The following is a 22,050-nucleotide window of genomic DNA, read 5'->3' on the forward strand; positions in this document are numbered from 1 at the left end:
ATTCTGGCGGGGGACAAATGCAATATGTGTTCCATCAATCTCCCCAATTATGTTTGGGATATGTCCCATTGCATAAAACTCGGCCTTCACTGTGGCCAAATCCTCAACCTGGGGAAAACAATGTAGCTGCACATGTGTTTTATTAGGGCACACAAAACTCTTGTTAGCACTATTGAGAACATTGGCTGAGAGATTCCTGCTGCCAAGCCCACTGTCACTTGGAAAGAACCAGTTGCCAGGAAATGGAGTACAGATAGCACTTGCACAAGAGAAGGGATCCCAGTGGGCTGACGGATAGCAGATATCAGGTCAGACTCCACTTGAGCACACAGCTCTGTGATTGTGGCCCTGTCAAGTCTATAGGTGAGGATAATGTGCCTGTCCTCCAGTGTAGCCAAGTCCATAAGGGGTCTGTACACGGGGGTATGTCTCAATCTCCTATTCATCCACACTGGTAGGACTCTATGGGACAAAAGAGTGAGGAGGCCATCACAAACTGAACAATGGAGCCATAACAGTAGTTTGCATTCTGTAAAAATGTAATGGGTCGGTGTGATTTGTCCATTATGTGCCTATTTCTCCTGTTACGCAGCATTATTCCATAGGCCTGCCCCCCTCCCCTGAAATGGTGAAGGAGGCTGGCCTGGCTTATAGTGGGTACCTTGTGGTACTTAAACCTTGTGCCAGGTCCAGTTATCCCTTATTAGTAGATTAGTAGTGTTCTAGCAGCTTAGGCTGATTGATGTAGCTATAGCAGAGCAGCTGAGGCTGAACTAGGAGACATGCAAAGCTCCTACTATACCACTCATATCATGTAGCACTATATCGTAAGAAACACAATACTCAGAGTTACTAAAAATAAAGGTACTTTATTCTAGTGACAATATGCCAAAAGTATCTCAGAGGATATACTCCCTTAGGAGGTAAGTAAAATACACAAAATATACACACAAACCAAAATCAGGTAAGTAAACAGTTAGAAAAGTAGTGCAAACACTGTAGAACACAATAGAATGCAATAGAAGACAATAGGCCTAGGGGCAACACAAACCATATACTCCAAAAGTGGAATGCAAACCACGAATGGACCCTAGGCCTAGTGCAGTGTGTAGGGTCGCTGGGAGTGTAAGAAAGCACTAAAGGTGACAAGATTCCCCACCCCAAGACCCTGAAAAGTAGGAGTAAAGTTCCCCTACTACCCCAGAAAGACAGTAAAGTCGAGATATGGGATTCTGCAAAGACAACAACTGACTGCAAAGCACTGAAGATGGATTCCTGGACCTGAGGACCTGCAAAGGAAGGGGACCAAGTCCAAGAGTCACGCAAGTGTCCAGGGGGGGGCAGGAGCCCACTAAACCCCAGATGAAGGTGCAAAAGGGCTGCCTCCGGGTGGAAGAAGCCAAAGATTCTGCAACAACTGAAGGTGTCAGGAACCTCTCCTTTGGTCAGTAGATGTCCAACGGCATGCTGGAGATGCAGAGTTGTTTCCACGCAGAAAGACTGAAAACAAGCCTTGCTAGCTGCAAGAGTCGCCGTTGAGGATTTTGGGTTCTGCCAGGGCCCAGGAAGGACCAGGAGGTCACCCCTTGAAGGAGAAGACAGAGAGGGCGCTCATCAACACAGAGAGCCCATGCAGAAGCAGGCAGCACCCACAGAAGTACCTGAACAGGCATTCAGAAGATCTGAGCACGGCAGTCATCTCAGCACAACAAAATAGAGTTCCACGAATTGGAGTCCAACTCAGTGAGTTGGGCAATGCAGGATGGAGTGCTGGGGACCTGGGCTAGGCTGTGCACAAAGGAAGTCTTGCAAAAGTTCACAGAAGCCCTAGCTGCTGCAGTTCACGGAGTACACAGGATTACTGTCTGGCATGGGGAGACAAGGACTTACCTCCACTAAATTTGGACAGAAGGGCCACTGGACTGTCAGGGACACTTGGATCCAGCTCCTGTGTTCCAGGGACCATGCTCGTCAAGATGAGAGGGGACCCAGAGGACCAGTGATGCAGAAGGTTGGTGCCTGCGTTAGCAGGGGGAAGATTCCGTCGACCCACAGGAGATTTCTTCTTGGCTTCCAGTGCAGGGTGAAGGCAGACAGCCCTCAGAGCATGCACCACCAGGAAACAGTCGAGAAAGCCAGCAGGATGAGGCACTACAATGTTGCTGGTAGTCTTCTTGCTACTTTGTTGGGGTTTTGCAGGCGTCCTGGAGCAGTCAGCGGCGATCCTTCGCAGAAGTCAAAGAGAGAAGTGCAGAGGAACTCTGGTGAGCTCTTGCATTCGTTATCTGATGAGAAACCCACAGGAGAGACCCAAATAGCCCTCAGAGGAGGATTGGCTACAGAGAGAGGTAAGCACCTATCAGGAGGGGTCTCTGACGTCACCTGCTGACACTGGCCACTCAGAAGTCTCCATTGTGCCCTCACACCTCTGCATTCAAGATGGCAGAGGTCTGGGACACACTGGCAGAGCTCTGGGCACCTCCCCTGGGGAGGTGCTGGTCAGGGGAGTGGTCACTCCCCTTTCCTTTGTCCATTTTCGTACCAGAGCAGGGCTGGGAGGATCCGTGAACCGCTGTAGACTGGCTTATGCAAGGAGGGCACCATCTGTGCCCTTCAAAACATTTCCAGAGGCCAGGAGAGGCTACTACTCTCAGGCCCTTAACACCTATATCCAAAGGGAGAGGGTGTAACACCCTATCTCAGAGGAAATCCTTTGTTCGGCCTTCCTGGGACTGGGCTCCCCAGGGGGGCAAAAACCTGTCTCAGGGTTGGCAGCAGCGGTAGCTGCAGAGAAAACCCCAGAGAGTTAGTTTGGCAGTACCCAGGCTCTATGCTGGAGCCCCAGGGATGCATGGAATTGTCCCCCCAATACCAGAATGGTATTGGGGTGACAATTCCATGATCCTAGGCATGTTTCATGGCTATGTTCGGAGTTACCATTTTGACGCTACATATAGGTATTGACCTATATGTAGCTCACGCGTGTAATGGTGTCCCCGCACTCACAAAGTCCTGGGAAATTGCCTTGAACAATGTGGGGGCACCTTGGCTAGTGCCATGGTGCCCTCACACTGAGTAACTTTGCACCTAACCTTCACTAAGTGAGGGTTAGACATATGGGTGACTTATAAGTTACTGAAGTGCAGTGTAAAATGGCTGTGAAGTAACGTGAACGTTATTTCACTCAGGCTGCAGTGGCAGACCTGTGTAAGAATTGTCTGAGCTCCCTATGGGTGGCAAAAGAAATGCTGCAGCCCATAGGGATCTCCTGGAACCCCAATACCCTGGGTACCTAGATACCATATACTAGGGAATTATAAGGGTGTTCCAGTGTGCCAATCAGAATTGGTAAAATTAGTCACTAGCCTGCAGTGACAATTTTAAAAGCAGAGTGAGCATAAACACTGAGGTCCTGGTTAGCAGAGCCTCAGTGATAGTTAGGCACCACACAGGGAACACATACAGGGCACACTTTATGAGCACTGGGGTCCTGGCTAGCAGGATCCCAGTGACACAGGCAAAAACAAACATACATATAAGTGAAAAATGGGGGTAACATGCCAGGCAAGATGGTACTTTCCTACAAATGGCATCTGCTTGTCCTGCGTGGAGGGACAGGTGGAAGTGAGGTAAAGCCAGGCTAGCTTGAATCCAGTGGCATAGTGAGCCCGGGACCCACCGTCTGGGCATACCCGGCGCACTTATGGCAGCAAAAGCAAAGCAAAACACAAATGATGGACGGAATGTGGAACCAATCAAACCTTCACCCCCAGTCACAGATCTGGGTTTAATCCATCATTCTTTTGCTCACCATGCCACCCCAGTTTAGACCCAGCCATATGCGAAGCAGTCTTGACCCTGTTCCTCATGGGAACAGTCCAGCCCGAACTGCGAGGCCAGGTCCTCCCTAGACTGGAAACAAGCATCCTGGTACCGGTTTCAGGGTTTCACCCTTCATCAGCCAGGCTAGCTTGAATCCAGTGGCATAGTGAGCCCGGGACCCACGTCTGGGCATACTCATCGCACTTATGGCGGCAAAAGCAAAGCAAAACACAAATGATGGACGGAATGTGGAACCAATCAAACATTCACCCCCAGTCACAGATCTGGGTTTAATCCATCGTTCTTTTGCTCACTATGCCACCACAGTTTAGACCCAGCCATAGGAGAGGACCTACACTGCATGTGCTGCTGTGACCTGTGTCTGGAGCCTACCATGGCCCATGTGACTGGAGAAAGGGCCCCAGCCTTCACTTCGGAGGAGTTAGAGAGACTGGTGAATGGGGGTCTACCCCAGTACGGACTGCTGTTTGAGCCTCCAGACCAACAGGTGAGTACACTATGGGCACAATGCTTGTAGCATGCATGTATGGAGGTGTGTGTGATGGCTCAGTGTAAGGGGAGAGGGATGTCCTCCTGGCTGGGTACACATTGAGTGCTGGGCTATGTGTGCTCAAATAGTGTTATAAACGGGTATGGTGGGCCATATGTGTAACTGGCTGGACTGTTTGTCTAATGGTGTTTTTCTGTGTGTATTGCCTCTGCAGGTCAGCGCCCATCAAAAGAAGGGTGTATGGCGTGCCATCCCCAAGGACATAAGGACCCTGGGCGTCTATGGCAGGCAGAGCACCCACTGTCGAAAACGGTGGGAGGACCTGAGACACTGGGCACAGAAGATGACAGAGGCCCATCTGGGGATGGCCTTCCAATGGGGAAGGGGTGTCCGTCGAACCCTGACCCCCCTGATGGCCTGCATGCTGCTGGTGGCCTATCCAGAGCTGGATGGGCACTTGAGGCATCACAGCAGCCACAAGGGGATGAGTATAGTGGCTATCATTACAACGTATGTTTGGTGGGGTGGTATCCGGGTGGTGGTTGTGTGTTAGTGGGTGCCCTTAGGCCATGCCTGACATAGCAGCGTAGGTCCTCTGGTGGCTAGGAGTCTGAATGGATAATACTGCCTACCTCGCTTGTCAGCATCCACAACTGCCCAGGTCTGTGTGGGTCCCAGATGTGCAGCAGTTGGAGGTGTGTGCCCCTCCTCATGCCTTGGTGGCTAGCAAAATCAGTGGTGGTGCAATGCATATTGTGTAGGCCTGTTCCCTGTGTGTGAGTGTGCTGTGTACGCCAACTGTGGTGTTGGTGTAGAGATTGACCCAGTGTGTCCTTGGTCTCTCTCCTCCCTTTCTTGTTTTGTCATCCTGTCCTTACGGGCATTGGCATCATCTGGCGCAGGAGCAGAGGCACAGGCGATGGAGGGAGCTGCATTCCACATGACCCAGGAGACTGAGTCCAACGACGCTGAGGGCACCAGTGGAACAGAGGGCGAGGGGAGCACCACGGCGGAGACTGGAAGGGACAATACAGACTCAGATACCTCCTCCGATGGAACCGCCCAAGTGGTGGTGGACACTTCTGTGACCACCCCAGCTAAAGGTACAGCCGCCACCCCCTACCAGCACCACCCTCCCAGCAGCCCCTCAGCGAGTTTTCCGTGCCCGCTCACCCAGGAGGGTGGGCATCTCCTTTGTCCCAGGCACCTCAGGCCCTGCCCCAGTGAGCCCTGCTGTCCTGAGTGAGGAGACCATTGACCTCTTGAGAGCCATCTGTGTAGGGCAGTCAACCATTATGAATACCATCCAGGGGCTGGCAGCCCAGATGCAACAATCTAATGCATTCCTGTAGGTCATTCACACTGGCTTGACGGCCCAACAGAGACCGATCCAGGCTCTGGCCTCCTCTCTGATGGCAGCCATTGTCCCTGTTTCAACTGCCCCCCTCCAACTACCACTTCCCAGTCCCATTCCCCTCAACCCTAACCCATCCCAAGCACACAGCCAGACGAGCATGCACACAGGACAACACCCAAGAGTGTCACAGGTAAACACAAGCACCACACTTCGTCCCACAGGCACTCTCACAAACCCCATCCAGTTGCAGACACAACAATGTCCATTATTTCCACTGTATTCCCCTCTTCCTCCTCCTCCACCTCCCACCTAGTTACGTCCACACTCACACCTGCATGAACTACATCATCATCCACTACCTGCATCATCACCACACCAAGCAGAACACACACCTCACTGGCATCCATGCACACGTCCCCTGTGTCCTCTCCCACTGTGTCTGTCCCCTCTCCTAAAGTACACATACACTAGCACTCAGACACCCAACAGCCATCAACCTCACAAAAGCACACAGCCCCTGCACCCAAATCCAGCAGACAGACACCTCCAACAACCACTCCCTCATCCTCCACTCCCATTACTTCTCCCTCTTCCTGCCCCAATGTCCCTAAAAAGCTTTTTCTTTCCACCATTGACCTCTACCCTACCCCTCACCCCATCCTGCATGTATGGCCAGTGTATCAGAACCCAGCCAAGCACCTCAGCCGCACAGTCCACAGGACCAGTTCCATCCGCACCCACTTTTGGTGGAAAGGATTCCAGGCCACATTTACTGAAGGTGGAAGGAGTCTGCACCAGCCAGCCAAAAGGGAAAGGAGCCTGCACCAGCAGGCTAGAAGGTGAAGGAGTCTGCACTTGCCAGAAAGAAGGGGAAGGAGCCTGCACCAGCAGGCAAGAAGGGGAAGGAGCCTGCACCAGCAGGCAAGAAGGGAAAGGAGCCTGCACCTGCCATCCGAAAGGGGAAGTAGCATGCACCAGCAGGCAAGAAGGGGAAGGAGTCTGCACCAGCAAACAAGAAGGGGAAGGAGCCTGCACCAGCAGTCAAGAAGGGGAAGGAGCCTGCACCAGCAGCTGTCACAGAGTCCCCACCACCAACCGTGGTTGTGCAGGCATTGCAGGGTGCAGGGGCTGTGCAGGAGCCTCCCACCACCACCACCACCACAGTGCAGCCCTCGGAGGGTGCAGGGGCTGTACAGGATCCTCCCACCACCACCACCACAGTGCAGCCATCGGAGGGTGCAGGGGCTGAGCAGGAGCCTCCCACTACCACCACCACAGTGCAGCCGTCACTGCCGGTGGACGCAATGTGATCCTGCCTCCATCCTGCTGCTGTGCGGTCCGTCCCCTCCAGAACCAGTGGGGAAGACACCCACTCGAGAGACTGTGGCATATCAATCCCCAGGACCAAGCACAGGGCATGTTGCCCCCTCCAGAACCAGTGGGGAAGACACCTACTCGAGAAACTGTGGCCTTGCACTTCCCAGGACCAAGCACAGGGCATGTTGCCCCCTCCAGGACCAGTGGTCCTTTTTCTGCTTCTGGCTGAGGTAACCCCCGAGGTGCCTGACTATTTGCCAACAGATGCCTCTGCAGTGTTCTTTCCGTATTGATGCAGGTGACAAGTGGGGACTTGGACTTTGCCCTGTGGTCATGTGGCCCACACGAACTGAGGACTGGGCAGTGTCCCTTTTTTGTACTTTTGTACATATCTGTAGCATTGGCAAAATTATTATTTATACTGTATTGTTCTTATTACAATCACTTTAGCAAATTCCTGTTGTCCTAGCATTATTCAGCCGATTTACGGGGATTACCTTGTTTTCTTGGGCAGCTGGTCGTGTGTATGGTGTGTGTGTCTGGGGTGTGTATGGTGCGTGTGTGTGTCACTCTCGTTTTCCTCCCCCCCTCCCTTGTATGGAAGGCAGCTGTACTCACTGTTGTCTTCTTTGCCGGCGTTGGTGTTCGTGGTGGAGCAGAACGTAGAATATCATCGGGAACTCTTGCAGTTGGTGTTCCATGGCAGAGTGGTTATTCCCTATGTCTCCAATGGTGAGTTCTTTCACTTCTGTGCAGTGTTTCTTCCAGGCTTTTGATGTCATTGGTACCGCCTCGGAAAAGGTGTCGGGTTGTGTAGTCATAATATGCTGGGCGGAAGTTTGACTTCTGCCTGGCTGTAGGCGGCTACCGCATGGTGCCTGTTGTTTCCCCCCTGGCGGTCGGTGTGGTACATTAGCTGTCTTTCGGAGATCTTTCCACCATGGTCATAATTTGGAGGTAGTTACCACCAGCCTGTTGGCGGTATTTCCACCACTTTATCACCAACCGCAAGGGTGGTAATGAGGGCCAATATCTGTGTGTGGCGTGGGTATTACCGAGAATGACAGCACTACAACTACAACCAGGCACTGTTCTACCATTAAGAAAACCAGACCAGTGTTCTAAAATGAAAATAGCCTTGCATGTAAACTAAATAATGAAGTATACTCACCTGATTGGTCCACACTGTATAATTTGTGGGAATGATAGCAATGCTATGGACATCTGGAATTACAATACCACTAACACAGCTACAGCTGTGCCCTCTGCTACTTTGTCCCTTCTACCTCTCATCACCTATTTAACACTACTCGCCTGGGGGATCTCACATAGATGCATTGTGCTCTACTTAGTGAAACCTGTCACATATGGCCAGGTAGAATGGTTACACCAAATCTGATGGGCAGTTCAGTGTGGGATGATATTGTGCAGCTGTCTGTTAACAATAATGTTGCTAAGATATGAGTCAGTGAACAGACATCCAACTGACAAGATACTCTGACATCCTCTCGCAAGGTGACTTAAAAAGGAAATGTTTGTGCCCAAATTTCAGCTCTTCATAATTGAAAGCAGGTGTCACAGAAGGGGATCACGCAAAGACAATCTCTGTATGGCTCAAAGCACATTTACTGGTTAAAATTGGTGCTACATGTCACATTACAACCTGTAACTGTCTGTTTCACATCTTCCACCGGTCTACTCTCCACTGTGACAATGGAAAACACACCAGAGACAGCCACTTACCCCTGAATGAAGCCCTAAGTGAGGAGACCACTCCTGGAAGGGTGGACATTGTGGTCGGCTCTGGCCCATTTGGGCAACCTGGTCAGACGACAACTGTTGGCCTCTCCATGCCCACATTGAATCCTCCCAGCCCTGTTGCTTCTACATCTCAGGTGACCAGTCACCCCCACACCTGTGTCCCAAGGACAGTAACAACCATCATGTGCCCCCAGTCCAGGTACTGGATTCACAACTCGAAAACTCGGACAGTGATGGACCTGGCACCAGTGGCAGTGGGAAAACTGTGCCAAGGGTACAGGCATGTGGGGGTAGGGTGCATGGGCGAATGGTGTGGGCCAGAACCATGAGGCTGCTAGGATACCATCTCCCAAGTCTTGGGAGCCTACCAACATTCCCAAGGCATGATGGGTCAGGTACTTACCATGCTGGGGAGGATCAAGCAGCTGCAGAGTAACAACCACCAGGAAGTCATGCAACAGTGGGAGGCCCACAATGCCCACATGGTCTTCCTGCCAGGGATACTGAGAGACATCAACACCTCCCTGAGCAGGGAACGTCCACAACACCAGACCCCTTCCATTGGCCAAGTAACACCAGCCCCCTCAACATCAGTGGCAGCCTGTAGAATGGGGTCTCTGCCAGTGGAAGGACATACCCCAGACACCCCTGCCTCTTTAGCTGAAGACCCCCCACAAGCTGGACGTCTACCCAAACAACCAGGAGGTGTAGATGGCAAGACAATAACCAGGAAGTAACCCCCAAATTATTGTTTATGTTGTTTGTGCCTAAGGTGCACCCTGTTGACTTTTCTACACCAACATTCCTATTTTCCAGGATAGCAGGACACTGGACTTAAGACTTCTAATGTTGTGGCTGCTACTCCAATGATAACATCCACCATGACTGATCCCTTCACTGTATGAACCTATTTTTTTTGCTCACATTCATTCTATTCTCCCGTGTACATGAAAATTAATACAACTATGACACTATCTTGTGTGATAGTCATTTTTCTCATATGTGTGAAATAGAAACTGGTATATAGTTCAACATGATCAACTCATAAGAACTACCAATACACAATGACACAATTAGACAATCATCAATCTCTATTAATTACTATATGCGGCATATAGGCTGACCAAAGGTCAGGACTGTCATAGTCAAGTATGTCTAATCATTTATTGCTACTGTCTAGCTATCGGTAAGTAATATCCCAATGACCACTGAAGTTAGGGACATGTCAGACTGTGTCACTCCAAATAGCCTGACAGATTGATGGAACTTGTCATCAGCTAAACCCTTAACACATTTCTAGACCATGCCTACTAAATCAACATACCCCATAATATAGACAGAGGACAGTAAAACAGTCCCTAGTCGGAGAACCTTTCACTCACAATGGTTAGGCATCTGTAGGCATGTCACTCACCTATGTCAGTGTTGACACACATGCACAGTGGCCTGCAATGAGAAAACACAAAGACAGCTAAATAAAGGTCCAACAAGATAATTGTCAATACAATGGGAAGGTTGAGTGAATAGATTGCATAGGTTGGCATGTGCCCAAGACACACATGACACAATTGGATCCACAAACCAATAGCAAACCTGTCTATTATGTAGCAAATAACTCTGCCATCCCACTGTCCTGAGAGCCTGGGTATGGGACTCATGCTGCCCAAATATATGTAACACAGTATCTGGATCAAGCCATGTCTACTTCACATGTCAGACCAGCTACAGCCACCTGCCATTGGCACAACCCAGAAATGTCCTCATGAGGATGCCATTGTGAAGGGACCTGGAAGGAAAAAGTGGTAAACAAGGAGTTTAGGCAGGTAAAGGCTCACATGAGCTAGGCAAATCTGATCCAAATAGTGTTCTCTCTCAGTGTGTGCTTTCTGCCTTCCCCAAACGAAGGAGAACCTCATGAGAGTCACAATCCAAGTATAAACTGTCCAGACAACCTGAGCTGCATCCTGCCAAGCGTCAATTAACCTGTCTGATGGCCACACAGAGAGCCTTCTCAACCAATCCTGACCCCAACTGTACCCCCATGTAGTCAGAGAAAATGAGGGACATCACATACTTACACTCAGGTGAAGTACTGATTGATGAGATCTGCCCGTGTGTCTCCACCTTAATCCTCATCACTCTCATACTCACTTGCCATTTCTGCATTCTCACCCAGTGGAACTGCTAGCTCCCCCTCATCTGGGGTGTATGGGATCTGTCACCTCAGGGCAAGATTGTGGAGCATGCAGCAGGCCACAATGATCTGACACACTTTAGCAGGTAAGTAGAGGAGGGCTCTACAAGACTTATCAAAGTGCAGAATCTTGCCTTTAGGAGCCCAAAAGCACGCTCCACGACATGCTGTGTCCATCCATGGGCTTCGTTGAAGCAGACTTTCCCTAGTGTGGTTGTGATCCCCACTGGTGTCAACAACCAGGGATGGTTTGGGTAGGCAGAGTCCCTTGTAAGGAATTGTGACATGTGCAAACATGAGCCAAGGGCATCATCACATTTGGCAGCAGACACAGCATACAACCACACATGACATATATAATGTACCAACTAGCCAGGCCCTCTCTGGGTACTATATTGTCATCAGCTGTGAGATAGAACTGTTCCACATGATAAAGGTATCATGGACTGAACCTAGGTACTGTGCACATACTTGGGAAATGTGGAGGTCCGCCAAACAAAGTACTTGGACATTTATGGAGTGGTAGTTCATCCTGTTCCGATAGACCTGTTCACTGGCATGTAGGGGGACCAACGCTACATGGGTACCATCAATGGCTCCCACTATATGTGGGATGTGTGCCAAACCATAGAATTCTGCTTTCACATTAGCAAAATCTTCACATTGTGGAATTCGGATGTAGCTGTCCAGGTTTTTCAACATTGAAGAGAGTACATCTGTCAAGACCAGACTGCACGTACGCTGGGACATGCCTGCAGTAAGGTCCACTGTATTTTGAAAGAAGCCTGTGGCCAGGAAGTGCAGCCCTGACATGACTTGAACAATGGGTGGTATGCTATTTGAATGACTGATGGCAGGCATCAGATCTGGCTCCAACTTCTGAAAGAGATCCTTGATTGCTGCCTATCCACGAGGCAAATTTGTGTGGCATGTCTATTCTCCATGGTCTGCAATTCTGCTAGTGGACGGTATACAGTAGGTTGTCTGACCCTTCTCCTTCCGGGGTAACTTTTTGAGAGAAAATAAGAAAGTATGTCTATCACTTGTTGTGTCCCTTGTAAGTGACATGACATTTGTCACATAAAACTGTGACATGACATTTGATTTAGTTAAAACATAATACACAGCACATAGCAATGGTAAAAATGGCACATTAGTTACATGTCGCCCCCTTGACTCAATTTAGATATGTATATATAAACTGATACAGCAGCAAGACTATGTGGTACTAACATCAAACAATGCCCGTGATTAAAAGTCCTGCCACTTCTACCAGCAAGACCTCCACGACCTGAGCTGTAGTGTACTGCCTCTGAGAGGGATTGTGCCATATCCTACAGGTGAATGGGCCCCTGCCTTCTCACCAGAAGAGCTGGAGAAGCTTGTGAAGGAGGTCCTACCCCTGCATGGACAGAGGAGCAGGTAAGAGCATTATGTGCACATATGTTTCTGTAGCTCTACTAAGCTTTGATATAGTAAGCCTAGGCTCATGGGCAATATGTCATAATGTGTCCTTAAAGCCCTGTAGGTGCTATGTGTGTGCTTAAATGGCTGAGTTGCTGGGCATGTACCTATGTGAAGTGGCAAGTTTAGAGTACTGAGAAAATGTGGCGAGTGTGCAATGAGTGTTCCCTGACCCACCTTGTGATTGTTGGACATGGTTAGCTGAGGTGTCATGACAGGGAAATACCAGCATCAGATGTACTTGATGTGTGGTTATATGTGGTTACATGACAGCAGGAGGTGTTGATGGATGTTGTTTGCCAGTTTATCACCAGACGTGTGCCCTTTCTGTATCTGCACATACATCTGTGACCACATCTCGCATTGTTGCAGTGTTGTACTGAAGCCTGCTAATGACACTCTATGGCCCCGAGCTCTGCACAATGACAGCCATTGGCAGTTCGCTATGGCATACCTGAAGTACTGAGATGCATCTAACCTTTTGGGACATGGTATTTGGTGTTGTGATCTGCCTGCAGATAAAGTTGCCTTTTCAGTTGCCACTTTCTGTAAATATTGTCATCTGGCCTGTTATTGAATAGCTTTTGCACTGCAAGTGTGAACCTGTAACCACACCCTGAATCCATAAACACCATGCGAAGGTAAGAGCATGCCCCACTACTAAGGTTCATCAACTTGAGCCTATGCCCATTGTTTACCATTGTTATGGCACTAGGTGCATGGTGGAGAGCTGTGACAGATGTGCTTATCACATTTCTAGCCATTTGTGTTATTTATATCCTTGCCAGGTTCCATGAGCACACTGCCCTGTTGGCTTCGTGATCCAGCTCTGATGCGTACTTTGCATGCTCCTTATTTATTGGGCATTAAACTTCCGCAAACAGTTTGCTATGCACTGATGTTCCATGAAAATTGACCCTGTGTTTTAGACATGATGTGGGACATGTCAAATACAAGACTAGGTATCTCTTACTTTGACATGCTTTTTGTGTTGCCACATGCTTTGGAAGTATATTTCAAAATGTTTTGACTGACACAAAGAGCCCCACTTTCTGAAGCAGCATGTGGGTGCATGTGTATGTGCAGAGGTGCACACATGTAGAGGCTGGCATCTTTGTGTGCCCAACATGTGACTGCCTTGTCTGTTGTTCTGCCAAAATGGGCCTGTCTGTAGCCTGGCTGTGACCTGTGCAGACAATATACAGCCTGTGATCATCAGGAGTTGTGCATGTAGGTGTGCAAAATTTGCTATTTGGCATATCTGTCACTTGTCATTTTGTGGGATATGGTATATCGTGTTCAGGGTCAATGTAATGTAGATTGCTCATGTCACACTGAACACACTGCTCTACTAACTGGTCAGTGCAAGGGCTGAGCTGGTGGTTGTGATGGATACCTTTTTGGGTTGTGTGAGCAGTAATGTTCCCCTATCCTATGTCTGCTATGTGCCATAGGTTGACAGGATGGTCAAGACATGGTTTTATTGGTTTATCGGACTGACTTGTAGTTACTCTGCCTATTCTTTTTTTTTATTGAATTTTTACACATAATGACATACAATAACATACACATAAACAGGTCCCCTCGTCTTAGCAGTAACAATATAATATGATGATCCTTCTTATCTCATCGCCGCCCCAAATAGCAAAAAATAAATTGCAATAACATGTCTCCCAGTAAGCGTCAATATCTGGGGGCACATCTACTAGTCTCCTCATCAGTCACCAAGTAACAAGGTCATCAATGTCAGCCTAAAAGAGGTTCATAAGCAACAGAGAGATTTTTTGCAAGTATAGCAGAGGGGGGAAAACAACAGAGAACATACCACTCTAATAGGCAGGTGGAGCACTGAACAGATCACACAAATCCGTCTCAGCAGCATAGGAGCATACCTAATCCATGGGAAGGGGGGGGTGAGTCTCTCACGTGGGCAGCTCCAATCATATCACTTACACACTACAAGCCACCAGGTAACTATTAAAGGGGGCCCGAATATCTCAGGGGCGAGACCCCCCAGGCATGAGGTCCACTCTGCCTATTCTTGTGTGGGACTTGTGGACATAATATGCTGTCTTGTCATTTGCATTCATGCATCAGAAGATGGGAATTTGGCATGCCATCGCCAAGAAGGTGTGGACCCTGGGGATCCACAGCCGGTGAAGCACGCACTGTTGGAAGAGGTGGGAGGACCTGAGATACAGGGCCCGTAAGATCGCACAGGCCCTGCTTGGGCTGTCCTATCAACGAGGAGAGGGTGCCCATCAGACCATGACCCCACTAATGGCCCCCATTTTGGCAGTGGCCTACCCTGAGTTGGATGGGCGTTTGAAAGCAGCACAGCTGCCACAAGGGAGTAAGTACAGACCTAAAAAATGTTTTCTCCTTTAACAGGTGATTGAGTGAGGGACAGAATGCTAGCTCTGACAATGTGGGAAGTGTCATGTGTCACAGATTTTCTGAGTTCACATTGGTGTACAAGGGTCATGTATTGGCAACAGGTGCCCACATTCGTTTTGGTTTGGGACAAGGTAAACAACTATGGGAACCTCTCTGTCCTACAGCACAGAATGGAACACATATGACTGTGTTTTATGTTCCAGTAATCTGCTTTTGCTACCCTGGTGGTTGTTAGTTCCCACCACCAGATCACTGCTCCCTGATTTCACAGTTGAAAGGTGGGTATTTTCTGGATCCCTGTCCTCTGCTATGTATCAGGGGGTATGTCTATGTGGGATTTAAAGTCAGGCAGGGGCAAGCCATCTCAGTGTTTGTTGGTTTCTGATGAGTTACAGCATTATGTGATGCAGTGGTGTCCATCAGTCACGTCACATGACATACATAGCTAACATCTTGACACCTGTTGGAAGCTGATTCCCCTTGGTAATTGAGGAATGTACATTGACATTTCTGCTGTCCCATCAGAGATGACAATATGCATGTTGGTTACCATTGTGCATACGCTACATTTCCACTTGGACACATATGTTGGCATCAGATGTAAGAATGTGATTGTCACGCTGATGTCCCGATAGCAGGAAAGTGTCATATATTTTGTCCATGGTATGATTATGTATGTATGATATATACACAATGGTTGTCCACTCACAGTGATGGCCCAGGCAGTACTGTGTCAACATCATGTGTATTCTGTAAACAATAATCAAGGCTCAGTGTTGGAATTTATCATGTGTACCTACTATAGCTATGAAGGATATGACAAATGAGGCCCAGGTGTTTGGTAACTTCATGTATGACTATAAAGTTATTTGGTGCAGTTGTGGTAGTTCATTGACACCTGTGTGTAGTTTAGTAGGTGTGACCTGACTGTTGGCCTGCATCATGGTTGGTGTACCAGTTATGTTAGCATCACTTATGCTTTGCCTCTGAGAATCCTCCATAGACAGATGCCATGTTTGCCTTTTCTGATGTGTGGGTAGTGATGTTGCTTCTCATTCTGTGACAATTTAGTTTACTCATGTTAGTGTTAGCAAGGTCCATTTTCCTCCTTCATGCACAGTAATCTATCTGATACATACACAAATTAGTAAACTTTGATATGAGTGTGGGACATTGGTGTGAGCTTACTTGGTCCTTACTTGATTTATATTGCTTGTCTTCTGGAGACATGTATCCTAGATATTTTGGACATGAGCCCATTGTAACTCCTTGCTATAACACAATTGGTGCATCTGTGTGTGACATGTGTACAACCTCCTTGACTAACATTTGGCAGGTGCTACATATTGATGTGTCATATGATGGTATGTGCCCATAGTGATGTGGTTAGATCTATGTCACTTGGTGAAGGTATGGCTTGTTTGTACCAGGGTTGACTGCCTTTACTTGGCAACATATGGCAATGCCTGATCCTTGACATCAGGGTTAGGTATTTGTGTGGTACAGACTGGGTCTGTGTAGTTGGCTTACTAATTTGCAGTGGGAATCCATTGCTTGTCGACTGCTTTGTCGTTCTGCTTATGGCACCTGTATTTTGTGGATTTGTCACCTAGTCATAGTATGGTTAGTGCGATAGGTCAACTTCATTCCTGGTATTGTCATTTTCTGTTGGCTTGATATGCTGGTGTGTTACACATGTAAAATTAAGGGACGTGCATTGTTTGTGTTGTTACATAATGTCTGCATTTTGCTGGCACTTCCTGCGGGGAGTCAGTTGACCTGATGGTATGTGATTTCCTACTGATTTGTGATAGAAATTTGTATGTTATGACCCTACTTCATAATATATTTTCAGCATCAGCACCGGCAGGTGAAGGAGATGGGGCACAGCTGATTGGGGAAGCTTCTGGCCACGGAACCTCCAGTAATGACACCACATACACCAAGGGACCTAGTGGCTCAGAGGGCGAGGAGAGTGCCACGGGGGAGACCGGATCTGCTGCATCTTCATCTGAGTCCTCCTCCAGTGGCCACTCCCTAGTGGTGGTGGACCCATCGGGAACCACTCCTGTACCATCTCTGTCCACCACCCCCCAGTTCTCTCCCTACCTTCTCTGGAGCTTGCCACCCAGTTGGCTGTGCCACTTATCCAAGAGGGTTCTCCCTGCTGCTCTCAGTGAAGAGGCTACTGACCTTCTGAGGTCTATCTCTGTGGGTCAGATGGCCAACATGAATGCCATCCAGGGACAGGCATGCCAGATCCAGCAGAGCAATGTGTTCCTGGAAGGCATTCACAGTGCAGTTTCTGGCCTACATAGATAATTTCATGCTCTGACCGCCACACTGACAGCAGCCACTCACCCCTTGTATACTGTCCCCCCTCCATCTTCCTCTTCAAAGTCCAAACTACCCCTTCCCCAACCCAGCCAAAAAACACAAACTGACTCAGATGTCTCCACCTCAACAGCCAAGGGAAGTGCAGACAAACATAAGCACAACAAGTCACACTACCGGCACACACACAAACAACATCCACCTGCAGACACAGCAACAGTCATGACTTGCCCTGACACCCCTACCACCCTTAGCATTACAGACACAACACCTGGCACACGTGCAGACACCACACCAACTTTCACTGATCCAGCCACCTCACTTATCCTACCTGCAGACACCACCCCACCAGACCCTCAGACATCTACCCCATCACCACATCTGCACACACCACAACCACTGACACGCCTACATGCAGCATATCCACCATGCCTGCAGTCACCACCCCAACAGACAGCCACCTCCACAGCATTTCCCAGCACCTTCACCTCCTCAGCCCAAGGCACATAAATGACCTCACTCACCCACCCAACAGCCACCCACCCTACACAAGCACACCTCCCACAAACATGCATCCAGGACATCCACACCTAAACATCAGACAACCACTCCTTCATCCTCCAAACCCAAATCTCCGTCTGATGACTGTCCCCGTGTGTTTAAAAAGGTTGGACCTTTTCCATGCGCACCCCCTCTCCCCCTTGACACCCCCAAAAGATCTGTTTCCCTCCCCAGGGCCATCCGTTCCACCACCAAGACCTCCCCACCCCCTTACCAGCACCCATGCCCCTCTTCCTGCCAAGAAGAGGTCCAGCCCTCCCAAGAAGGACCCCCAACCAAACCAAAGCCAAAAGCCACCCCCAAACCCAACCCCCCCCCCTGCCACCTCACAATACTCCCTAAGGTGCATGCCTGTACCCTTGATGCCCCTCCCTGTGGAGGTTACATTGCAGTCAGGAGTCAAGTTGGGGCACCATTTAGTGCCTTTGTGACTGTTCTTTTATATTTATGGACTGGCCAATGGCCTTGGACTTTCATATATTTAGCTCAAGCTATTTATTAACGTCAAGCAGTTTTTGGTTAAGTCTTTGTCCTGCATTTCCTTTCGTAGGTTTGAGTTGTTTTTGGCTGACATTGGTTGTGTGCCAGTATTTTGTTGTGTGTGCTGCTTATTGCTTCATGTATCTTTTAGCAGTATGTGAGGTTGTGTGCAGTGCTGTTGTCCTCCAGGGGTATGGCGTGTGTTTTGTGATAGGTATGCGTATGTAGCTGACCTGTTGGTGTAATGGTATTGTGTTTATGTTTTTAGTGATATGTGTTTGCTGTAATGATGTGTGATGTGGTCCTCTATGGTGTATGCCTTGTCCCAGGATGTGGCTATTGTGTACATGTGGTGTGTGTTGTGGAGATTTTTCAATGCAAATAGGGAGTGCTTTGAGTTGTGCAAGTGTTCTTTGCTTTTGTGTGCATGTGACTATTTCGGCGTGTGTCCCTCAGAGTTGGATGGTGTTTGGAGTAGTGTATACTTTGTAGCCTTGCCCTTCACCCATATGTGTGCATGTGCATTACATTTGTTGTTGGTATTGGTTGTCCATTAGATCTGAATAGAGCTTGTTCATGTGTGCATGTTTGTGTGGGCCTTATTCAACATGGGATGTATCCCAGTATAGCCTCCTTCTATGTATGGTTTTGCTGTTTCCACCGCTGCTGTGCCAGTGTTGTTGTGATGTGTTGCTTTGTATGTTTTAACTGTTTATGTCTGCTTGTATTGTGCATGACATAATAGGTTTGATGTTCTGTGGGTGTGTTTGATGTGCATGTCGTTTCCTGGGTTGTATGATGGTGTTGTTGTGTGTGTTCCATTTCACAAGGAGGTACATGTGTGCTGTATGTGTGTCCGGTCCCTTGCCAGCGTTGGGTGTGAGTGTGTGACATGTTATTGTATTTGTGCAGTCGTTGTGTAGTTGTATGAGTTTCTATGCTAAATGAGAATATGTGCGCCTGTACCTGTGTTGTTTTGCCATGCGTAAAAATGTGGTATTGAAGTCTGGTGTATGTGTGCTGGCTGAAGTGTGCATGATGTGTATGTGTGGATGTTCTTGATCCACAAGTATTTGGTTGTGTGTGTTGTACTATGCTATTACGTGTGAGTGCAGCCCTTCGCACCACCCTCTCTATGTTATGTTATGTAACTGTACAAATTTATACATTTTACAAATGTAACAGGTGTTTGTGTGTACTTACAGTTGTTGTTGTCCTCATCAGTGATGATTCTGTTGTCTTTCAGCAATCAGGATCAGCAGGATGACATCTAGTTCTGGTTCCATGGTGGCTCCGGACGTGTATGGCTTCCTGGAGGTGAGTGTCTTTTTTTATACTGTTCGTTTCCACCTGGTGCTCCGTTGTGGTTGGACTGTGGAGGTCAAATTGGTGGTGTGCTCCCGCCTAATAGGTCTGGGGAAACATGGTCTCTGCCGGACTGTTTGTGCCTCCGGACTGTAATGGCCTGCAGTGCTGGCACACCGCTGGTGGTCTTCTGTGTGTACCACCGCCAGACTCATAATCTGGTGGTCTGATCTGCCAGCCTGTTGGCGTTCGGACCACCACCACCAACATGGCAGTTACGGGACCGCCAAACTCATAATGAGGCCCATAGCTCTGATATGCTTTTCCTGGACATTCCACCTACAAATGCACAGTGGCCATCTTTGAATACATTTTCTTAAGATAATGTATTATCTTTTGATTTAAGAAAACATGTTCAAAGATGGCCAGCTGATAAAGACTTAAGGCTTCAGGACAATTTAACTGAAGAAGTATCCAACTCTGTAGGACCCTCACCATCTTCAACTTCTTGACTTACCCTCTTAGAGGACTTGGAGTTCGAAAGCCAAGATCAATTAAAAAGGTAAAAACTTTGACCTTATTGTCTTATTCAACCTACTCTCCATTGTGGTCAGCCTGAAGTCCCACCTAGGTCCCAGTCGTTTGCGTACTGTGACTTGTGATTGACAATTAGGCCCAGAATTACAAGAATCTGGCACATCAATACTGATGCACCAGATGTCCTGTGCCCCCACTGCACCTAATGACTCCATGGGTGCACCGTATCTACAATACGGTGCATCATGGTACAGTTAGACCAGTAGCGTCAACATTTTTGATGCTATTGTGGTGCTTTTCTCCACTAGTGTCAAAAATGTTGATGCTAGTGGATCAAAGTGCAAGGAGGCCCATTGACTTCAATGGGTGTGTCTTTTAAACACCTGCTTTGAGAAGGCATTAAAAATGATGCCAAAAACTGTGCAATGAAATCTTGTAGATTTAATTGGACCATTTTTGCGGGCCTACTAACTCTGGAATGGCACCGTTGCATACATTATGCCTGACACAGGCATAATGTGGCACAAGGGGTACCAAAGTGGTGCAATGCATGCAGTGTGCCACTTTGTAAATATGGCACGCCGATTTTTTGCCTCTTTGAGCCACATTTGCGTAAAAAAATATACTAATATGGTGTAAGGAGGTGCTAAGGCCTTGTAAATCTGGCCCTCATTATTTTCTAAGTCTTTTTTGCTTCAAAACCTAAACAATTCATAGATCTGATTCCCCTTTCTTTTTTAAAGAGTTTACAAATGACTCCTTCCTTAAGCAGTGCATAATCTGAAGCTACTGATGAAGGGCACATATTACAAAAGTCATGGTGTTGCCATGTGCAAGTCCTACAACCATGAATTGAATCAGAAAAACAAGGGTCAGATTTAATGAAAGTGGTACTGCACCAAGGGTATGGGGAAATAGCATCATTTTTTGTAACGCTATTGATGTGCTCTGCAGGAGTAGTGCCAAAATGTTGATGTTAATTGTTAGAAATGGGGTCTTTGGTTGGCAGTTAGGTTACCCCTTGTCCAAGCAAGGACCCTCACTCTAGTCATGGTAAGTCACACACAATCCAAATTACCCTTTGCCCAACCTCTGGTAGCTTGGCACTGAGCAGTCAGGCTTAACTTAGAAGGCAATGTGCAAAGTATTTGTGCAATAAATAATACAATAACATCATATAGCACCACAAAAATGCACCACACAGTGATTAAACAAATCTTTAATATTTATCTGGATAAATGCATGTCAAAACGGTTAAAATGCAATAAGTAAATGTTGAGATATCACTGAAAAGTGATATAAAGTGTCTTAAGGCTTTTAAAACCTAAGTCTCTTTCAAGCACAAAGTACCTGGTTCGCGTGAAAAATCTCCACAAAGAACCACAGAAGAGGAAATACGTGGAAACAAAGGGGTGTGCGTTGATTTCTCGGGCCACACACAGCAATGTGTCATTTAGTTTTAACGCAGGGACGGCTGTGCGTCGATTTCCGGCGCTCGGTCATGGATCCTCTTGGGGTTGCAGGGTTTTCAGATGCCCTGGGGATGATGCGTGGATTTCTTGCGATGGCAGGACGAAGTCACAGGAGCTGAGTCGATTCCTCTCTGGAAGTCGGGCTGCGTCGTTCCGGCTCGGCTGTACATCGATCCAGTGTGCCGAGCGTTGAACTTCCGGTCGCTACGCTGGTGCTGCGTCGATCCTCTCGTTGCGAAATCAGGCTGTGTCGTTCCGGTTCGGCGTACTGTGCAATTTTCACCACGGTGCAGGCTGCGCGTCGTTTCTGGCAGGCTGTGCATCGAATTTCGCCACACAAGGAGTCCTTCTTGTAGAGATGAATTCTTTTTGGTCCTGGAACTTCAGGGAACAGGAGGCAAGCTCTATCCAAGCCCTTTGAAAGCACTTCTTCACCACAGAGAGAGAGCAGCAAGGGAGCAGGGCAAGAGCAAGGCAGCAGTCCTTCGCAGAAAGCAGACAGGAGAGTCCTTTGGGCAGCCAGGCAGTTCTTCTTGGC

The sequence above is a fragment of the Pleurodeles waltl genome, chromosome 10 (assembly GCF_031143425.1).
Source record: "Pleurodeles waltl isolate 20211129_DDA chromosome 10, aPleWal1.hap1.20221129, whole genome shotgun sequence".
Classification (NCBI taxonomy): Eukaryota; Metazoa; Chordata; class Amphibia; order Caudata; family Salamandridae; genus Pleurodeles; species Pleurodeles waltl.